Raw genomic sequence first — 9,772 nt, 5'->3', positions numbered from 1 at the left:
TTAGAATTGTTTTGACAATTAAAAATAATGTTTTATTTATTTTTATTATATTAATTAGTGAAGATAGAATAATTGAGCCAAATATGAGAAATTGAGAAAGTTAGTGGGAGGAATGAATATGAGATAATTAAGTTTGGGTCAAGTTGGTGATTTGGAAAAGTTTACCCGAAAAATAAAAAGTTAAGAGGAACCTAGGTTTAGGGAGATTTTCACAATACGTGACATTTTAGAAAAAAGAGGAAAGAGGCAATAGGAAAAGTGATCAAGAGAAGAGAGTGAAGGTTTCAATTTAGAATTTTTACAAGGAATTCAGGTAAAGGTGGGAACTTGTTTTAATAGTAATGAGTATGGTAGAAGGGTAGAATGGAGAAACCTTTAACTTCCTTAGGGTTGAGTGTTTTGATTCATAATTTTGAATTTGAACGCTATTATGGTTGCTATATGATGATTGTATGATGAATTTTGTGTCCCTTATGTGCGTGTATTTTTCTATTTTTATGATTGAACATATATCCACCATTGTTGCAATTTTGAAGATTTTAGGCATAATCTTAAAACTGTGATTAAATGATTTAATAGTGTTAAAATTGTAAATTAACTTTAGATAATGAGAGTATTGAATGAGCTGTAATTTTATGAACGTTTGGCTTTTTACGGAATCGAAATCGGAAGTCCGGAAGGCCTCCAACGATGAAAGACGTAGAAAATTCTGCATTCTATCCGTCACAATCGCAAGTTTTTTTTTATGTTTTTCGATCGAAATCGTTTTGGCCATAACTTTTGATCCGTAAGTCCAAGTCGAGTGTCGTTTAAAGCGTTGGATATCTGAAATAGAGAGCTATAAATTTTTTTCAAGGATAAAATGATATTGGTGATTATTTAGTGGACTTTTTTGGGGTTGAAGAAGATGAATATTATGTTCGAAATTTTAGACAACAACAACTTTTTAGTAACGTCTTCGTGCACGGTTTTGATCATAACTTTCAACTCGTGAATCATTTTGGGTTGGGGTTTGAAGCATTAGAAAGATGTCTCTAAAAGATACAATGTGATATTGATAAGTGAATTGATTAAGTATTATTCCTATGCCTACTGTGTTGCTGAAGTTTTGTTATAGGTTCGGTTAATGAATTGTTGACATATACCGACGATTTTGGTCATAACTTTTATTATGTAAATCCGATTTTGATGTCGTTTGAAGCGTTAGAAAGATAACAATCAGACCTATAACATGGTAGTGATTATTGATATGTTTCAATAATATTCACATGCATACTATGTTAATAAATGTATTGGTTTATACGTTTGGTTGATGAATCGTTACATTGTTGTAATATCACGGTGTGATAATCATGTTGTTATGCCGATGATGTTAAGATGTTGACAAATTGCTGCTATTTGTTGATATTATTCATGTGGTAACATGAATTGGTTGTTGCATGATGAATGATTTGATGTATAAATGATGAGATGTGTGTGGGGATCCTTTAGGTGAACCTTGTTGTGTTAATGCATATTATTTGAGAGTCATGCATCTTGGTGTACGGGCTTCGGTCCAATTTTGGTGAGCCTCGATTCTATGACGATGGATCGGGTGCGAGTAGCTAATTCTTATTATGATGGATTAGTGAAGCGTTATCTATGTTAATGGAAACGAGTTTTGGTGAGCCTCGACCCCATTGTGATGGATCGATTGCGAGTAGCTAATTCCTATTATGGGGGATTAGTGAAGTGTTACCTATGGTGATGATAGTGATTTTGGTGTGCTCCGGTTCCAAGAGGGAATCGATTCTATGGTGGGGATCATGGAGTGAGATGAGCCTGAGTGTTCATATTTGATACCACATGCATGTCGAGTCGGTATTGAGTACATTGCATTAGTGTTGCATTTGTATTGGTTGTTATTAATGTTTGTTGGATGAGATGTTGTTGCATATGATGTTAATGATAATTGAGATGTGGTTTTGTATGATGTTGATTATAATTGAGATGTTGTCGTGTATGATGTTGATTATGATTTGGATGTAAGAATGTGATATATTGTTGTGCATGATTGTGTAGATGTTGCACTTTATTCTTCATTCTATATCGTTATTATTAAAATGAATTCTCACCCCTTCTGTTTGAATGCTGCCTTTACATGGGCATCGTGCAGATACTCAAGAGTAGTATTGCTGAAGTAAATGGAAGGTAGCTCTTGGATTACTTCTTTTATTTTGTCTCTTTTACTAGTGGTACCTTTCTCTGATCATGTAACATCAGGTTGGGTTAAACGCTTATTTTATTCCTTATGTCTGATTATGTTGAAGTCATAAGACTAATTTTGTTGTTGAGAATTCTTAAGATGTTGAGTTGATTGATTACAACTCTCTTATTTTGTTATTACAATTGAAGTTGAGACTAGATGTTATTACTTGCTTTATCTTCCATAATTGTGATGATAATTCCGCTGCGAAGATACTTTAAAATGGAAGTGAGCATGTAGTGACAAGTTATGAATGTCTTATTTTGTGAATATATAATATCGATCAGATGAGAAGGATGTCGTGTAAACATCCCAGGTATGATTTAAATAAGTGGAATGTCGTGTAAACATCCTTATTATAAATGTGTGTATTGAAATTTACAGTTGAAACCCATGTTACGGAGCAGGTCATGTGTGTTATGAATGTGTGACACTCTACGTGGTTTTATTTTATATTTAATTTACGTGATAAATTATGTGCGGGGTTTAGGGTGTTACAGAGTATCCGTCACCAGTTAAGATGAACATATCAAGGATAAACTCAGAGGGGAGAATATGATTTATATATATCATTTACTGGGCAGAATGCCGCAAATAGGAATTACAACTACCTCTTACTGGGTAGAATACCATAAAAAGAGAAAACCCGTCACCAGTTAAAATGAACATATCAAGGATAAACTCTCTGGGGAAAGAAGGAATTACAGCTACCTTTTTACTAGAATACTAAATAGGAAGAATATTTGTCATCGATTAAGATGAACATATCAATGATGGACTTGCTGGGGAAACGGAAAAACAAATCCACTGGAGAAAAACAAATAAGTAAATTACCTTTTATCAGTTACTGGGTAAATTAACATAGGTAAAATACTCAATCATCAAGAAGGATATTACCGATTACTGGGTAATAAACTCTTGGGGACCAAAAGATCTATCTAGGTAAGAACTAGAAAGAAACAGTCAAACAAGACTCAACCCAATGAAAGTATAGCTCAAGGGGAGTGATTTCATCCGGATAATGAATTGGGGAGGAGACTGAAATAACAATCATCCACGAGAAAATAACTCAGTAGGGAAGAAGAAAGGATAAACTCGTTCTGTTTTAGGAGTTGACACTCTACATAATTTCGCATGAATACTATATATTTATAAATTTTTTTTGGGTTTAAACCTTCTTTCTTTAAAAATTAAATACTATATATTTATAACTTTTTTTAGGGTTTGCTCAACCTACCTAACTTCGCATGAATACAACATTAAATACTTACAGACATATTTTAATATTTTATGAACCTTTAATTTAATCTTTAATTCTTCAAGAAAATATAAAAATCCATGATTAGTAATTATTTCCCTCTTAATTTTAGTTGCTTTTCTTTTTATTACATGAAGATGCTTCCAATTTTAAAAGATTCCTGTCACTAGAAAAAGCAAAAGTTAACTAAGCCATCACAATTTACATTTGAAGAAAGAGAAAGAGAATTGTGCAATGCATTTTTCCTTTCTCACATTTCACTTTCTTTCTTTTTCACACTCTCTCACTACCTTCTTTTCCTTTTCTATATTATTTTTTCTCTATCTTTCACTTTCTTTTTTCTCTTTTTCTTTTTCCTGTTTCGAGTTCCTTTTTGTTTTTGTGCTTTCTTTTTCTTCCATACAACTCTCTCTTTCCCACTTGCTTCTGCTTTGTATACGAAACACAGGTACATAACATAGGCCCCCACCTCTATGCATACCTTAAAATAGTTTTTTTGAAAGTTAAATTAAAGAATGCGAGCGTCTTAGGTTTTGAATAATATAGTGAAGAATATTTTATTTTATTTTATCAGTATTTAAATTTTATCGGTATTCTGTCTTAAGCCTATTAAAAATAATTTCATCAAAATTCAAATACTTTAAGAAAAAATTAGCCTTTAAAGGATAAAATAACCACATTTTTAAATAATAGACAAACGTAATTAACTCCAAACAATCAGAGATCAAATTCACACATAATCCAAGGCCGTAAAGGGCAAAGCTAGTAAGGTCTATGCCATGAGCTCAGTAATTTTTTTTCTTCCAATTTTCTATAACTAATAAAATAATAGTAATTAAAAACATTGAAAAAATGTTTAAGAGAAAAAAATTAACAATCAAATATAAATATTACATAAAAATAGTAGAACTTTTAAGTATATGCATTGCTAAAGAATATTAGAATATTATTAGCAATATTAATATTATCATTAATATTTTTTAATAATATTCCATTGAATTAATTCATACATATAGAAAGAGAAATAATATAAAAACATGTTTTATGTTTTCCTCATATTATGTCTCTCTCATGCAATTACTCTTTATCCCAACTCATAGCAATATTATATTTATGAATTTAGCATAGAATCTCATTCTGAAAATGCATAAAATATTTTTCCTTAGAAACGAAGTATGATGTGGATTTGTGTGTTGTTAGTCTTGGTTGTGTTTGTGTTTTGTCAAAGCTGTCTTGCCTTATGCAGGTTGAAGAATGGGACATAAGGTAGGAAGAATAGCTTTATATTGGCATGCTTTTATACATTTGGCAAGAAAGAGTACGTAGGAGACTATAAAGACTAAACAACTTAAAGAACCAAGTCCCACATCCCCTTAAAAGACAAAAATGGTATCACTCAAAGCATAGTGTGAAAGACCACAAGCTCCTCCATCCATCCATCCATCCACTTCAAAAGGAAACAAGCTTTATCCATAAAACCCTAGTTTCCCAAATGCCAAACTCAATCATGTTTACATTAAGCTCTTTTTGGCACGAAAATTAAATTTGGCTGATCATAAAAAACTTTCATGAATTTTATAGTTTTTCTTTACTAGATTATAATATTTTCATAAACTATTTTAAGTAGTTTATAGCTTACTATTTTTATTACCACTTTATATGAATTGGAAAATAATTTATTAAATAAAAACATATATTTTATATTTATTAACTAGTATATAATTTATTAAATATTAACATATATTTTATATTTATTATCACTAATTTTATTAAATATTATATATTTAATTTTTTCGGTTCAAGAACCAGAAACAAATGTTTTAGCCTCACGAAGGAATCTGGAATGAAGAGAGTTTGATAATGACTGATCTTGAACAGTAGCTCTGATCTCCTTTACGGTGGCATGTGATAGACCTGTGTGATAGCACTCCAACGTCGAAGTCAGTTCAAAATTCAAGATGAATATAGTGAAATTGGAGATCAGAGGTTCTTAAACTCTCATAGCATATGAATTGTCTTTATATATTTGGTTGAGATAGATTGAGTCTTGGTTAATTAAGCCTTTTGACAATTCCAAAATAGTTGTCTCCAAGGCTTTCTAGAGCGCTGAATGATCCAGGGAAGCCTTAAGTATTATTGATCGACCTCCATGTCATAGTCCGATGTGGAATATAATTAAATCGTTTGGGGTCAAGTTTTTGAAAAGTAATGGGGAACAAGCTCATTTAATGCAGTCTCATTGATGAAACGCTTCGTCACACATTCTTGACACGTGCGGTGACGTGACCGTTTAGGGTGTGACACAATTCATATAGTGCTTAAGTGCACTTGAGTTTTGCGTGTTTCCATGAGTGAAATTCTAGACGTTGATCTTGTGATCTTTATTCATAGTTGGTCTTGATCCTTCATCTGCCATTGCTTATAAATAGAGTGAGTTGAGTATTTGAAAGGTTTTGCATCCTTTTAACTTTTAGTTTCTTTCCTAGAGAAACATCTTCATTCCTTTTTCCCGAGGACATCACTTATTCATAGTTTTTCTTATAGCTTTTGCCTTTTTCTTTCCTCCCACTTCATCAATACTCCTTAACTAGGTATCCTTCTAACTCAAGCTTTTTCTTCAGCGTCTCTTATTTTCCAGTCAGAATGAGCGATACAACTGTTGATTTAGCGAGTGATTATGAGGTAGAAACTTCACCTGGGTCATCCCATGGGCCTCATCATCCTTCTCATAATAATGACGATGTAAGACCATAAATTGTATCCATATCTGATGATCTTGGATCAGAAGGGATGTCAAAGACTTCCTTGGAGGAAGAAACTTCTTCTTCTGGGTTGTTTGACGCCCTTATACCAAATGTTAGCAGAATAACAACTCACGTCAAGGTCCCTATGACCCCTCATATCTTGTTACAATAGGAGGTACGATCCAATTTGCAAAGGAAGTACGTTGCTACAAATTTCATTCAAACTCGCTTGCGGACTGTAGGTTGCGAGCCTAACGATGCTGAGGTGTTGGGACATTTAAATTTTCAACGTCGTTCGGGCGTGGCGATGTGTGATTTAGTAGATGCAAATGTAACGAGAACTTCCTCGACTATGTGAAATGAGGTCGAACTTAGCGAATCTAATATTGTGGTTGGCGACCCTTCAGGGTGGTAGGTCCTTCTAGCACCATGAGAGAAGATGATATATAGTTCTTTTAATGAGTGCATGATACTGTTCCATAAATGCTTATTTATAATAATAGGGTTCGGACTTCATTTTTCTGAATTTGAGGTAGCCGTCCTGAAACGTTTGAAGATTGCCCCTTTCCAACTTCATTTGGGGGTCATGGGCAGATGTGAGGGTCTTCCAATAGTGTATCGAGTACAAATATTAGAAGCCCTCTCTTAGCTTATTTTTTAATCTTTTCTGTCCCAGGCGTACTTTCTTGAACAACTTTCACAATCAGGGACTCCTTCACCTTCAGTCGGTTATCTCCTAGTTCGACCCCTTCACACTGAATTGAGAAAATTTCTTGAGATATTTTATATTGGTGAAACCCCTCACTTCCATATCCCATACTGTTTTTCACTATATCCTTACCGAATCTCCTTGCTATTGCCACTTTTTGTACCCGAAGTACTGGTCTAAAATTCACTTCAGCAGAAATGTTGGGTACTATTGTACCCAATTAGGCTCTCTTTCTCTGATCAAGGTGACAATAGAGGCGGGAATGCAATATTGGTTTCAGGGACTTTGTGATGAGGAAGGGTTTGACCCTGGTGAGGTACCCCCTATTAAAGTGAAGAAGAAGCAAATTGATGCTCATGACATCTTGAGTACCGTTAATCTTGAGGAGATGAGGGAGATTTTTAGTGAGGGTGGAGTCATCATGTTTTTTTTACATGCGTGATTACATTTTATAGATAGCATGGATAAAATAAATAAGCTAGATATATTCTACCACCTTACGGATGCCCAAGGTATCCAAGTCGCGGTGAATACAAGGGCTTCTTCTTCTGCCCGCCCTTATCGGGTGACTAATGTTCCTACTTCGGTCCCTTCTCCTATCCCGACTTTAAAAGTTTCGACTCTTATACTTGAGGTGGATCAACTTTTGGATTCTACGACCATTTTGTTAGTGGAGGAATCGGCCTCGCCTATGTCTTCGACAAAGATGGTTCGTGATGAGGAATATCCCTCTCTTCGGGATGAGGTTTCTCCAAAAAGGACCCTTGTCGCCAAGGATGATGCTTCTGGGGAGTTGACCCCCTTTATAAAGATACTGGACATATTCTCTTCCTGACTTCCACACACTTCTGAGGAGGTTCTTTCTATTGTCTCGACGTCGGATTTATCCTTATCCATAATCTCCCTGAGGGGAATAAAATGCAAATGGCTTCGAAGCTTGCTTACAACATGTTTAAATCTGCTTCTATTTTTTCTCTCGTTTCCGCTGGCTAGGGTGATGTTTTGGCCCCAAGTATTACCTTTGAGAAGAGAGATCCTTGGAAAGGAAAGGTCAATTTTATGGAGCTAAATTGAACTAATCTTCAAAAGGAGCTAGTTATGCTAAAGGAAGAAGTTATCACTGCTAACTCTTTTTAAGAAGTAGTGAAAGTAACTAACTCCACTTCTAACCTAGTAGCTCATGTGAATGTACTAGGGGGTTCTCTCTGAGATGTAGAGAAGCGATACAAGGTTGCTTATACTTTTGTTGAGTAAAAGTCTCGTCAGGTGGCAGAGTACCAACAAGATGCAAAGTCCTTGAAAGCTCTCCAGGACGAGGTGGTCAGTCTGAGGCGGGTTCTTTATGATGCTCTTCATCAGACTATGAAGGACGAACTCGGAGTTTGAGAATGAGTGGTGGACTAGGCAACGAAGTTATGCCTCAGTGATGTAATTTCTGCTGAAGCGTTGAATCCTTTTAACTCCGCTTTCGAGGTGAATCAGGGAGGTTGTCCTAGTGCCTCAACTTCAAATGCCCCAACTTGATTTTTCCTTTTGTTTTGTATTATTTATTTCCTGCAACGTTTCCCAAGCCTTTGTGCCTTAGGTGTAATAATTTTTAATATTTATGAAATATTTACCTTGATGTTTCACGTATTATTAGCTTTAGAGGTTTGTGTCGTTCTTTGCTTTATTATTATCGTTGTTCACTAGTTGTTGCAACTTGGGGACTTGCTCTTTTACCCTACATAGTTTTGTTTGCTTTAGATTTAGGTCGGCCCACTGGTTGATAGGTCGATATATATATATATATATATATATATATATATATATATATATTATATATATATATATATATATATATATATATATATATATATATATATATATATATATATATATATATATATATATTAAAAAATTGGCCAAATAATATAGAAAAGGTTATGTAGTCTATTTAAAAATAGGTAAAAATGTTCTATTTGAAAGCCTTAATTTGAAATGAGATTTTAAAAGGCTTTTAATAAAGCCAGACCAGGCTAAAAAAACCCATAATAGGCCATAGGCCATACTCAAGCCTTAAACATTTATCGTAGGTTAGGCCATGCCTTCTAAAGTCTGGCCTGGTCTATTGCCACCCCTAATTGTGAACATGAAGTTGCATTATTGTCATACCTTTTGAGTGATGTGCAAGAATGAAACTTTTATTTATATCATGAGTTTAACAAAAGTACAACAAAACCTTAGGTTTTACCATTTTGAAAATAGCATAATCAATCAATGATCAAAGTCTTTTTTTTAATGTTTGTAGCATGTGTCGCTACCGTGATTGAACTGACCGACCGAACGATCTCCTCTCAGAAATAAGAAAGAGAGGCAAAACAAAAGAGTTGCCACCTAATTTTATTTAATTTCCTCGTAAGAGATTAAAGGGGAAATAGTCGATAAAACCCACAAAGAGAAAAAAGAAAGGATAAAGAATTGGTCTCGCAACCAAGATTGGGTTCAGAAGTTAATCATGCAAGGGGAAGGTATTAACACCCCTCACGTCCATGGTACTTCATGGGAACCATTTAATTTATCTGCGTGCATGGGCATTTATCTATAAATTTTCTTTATTTTCAAAAGAGTGTAAAAGAATGAGATTTGGGTTTTTTTATTATTGTACTCGGCAAGGATTGTGGCCCTTGTGCCTATGTATCATTCATCGGATGATGAAAAATCAGGGCTCCGTATTTTGGAGTAGAAAATGTTTGTAGGCTGGTTGATTTTACCTTGAAAAAAAAGGGTTTTCGGTGTGATGCCCTAAGGCGTAAAAAGGAGTTTGATGAGTTTGT

This window comes from Lathyrus oleraceus, chromosome 3 (genome assembly GCF_024323335.1).
Source record: "Lathyrus oleraceus cultivar Zhongwan6 chromosome 3, CAAS_Psat_ZW6_1.0, whole genome shotgun sequence".
Classification (NCBI taxonomy): Eukaryota; Viridiplantae; Streptophyta; class Magnoliopsida; order Fabales; family Fabaceae; genus Lathyrus; species Lathyrus oleraceus.
The sequence above is the reverse complement of the archived record's forward strand: the minus strand, read 5'-3'. Positions refer to the sequence as shown.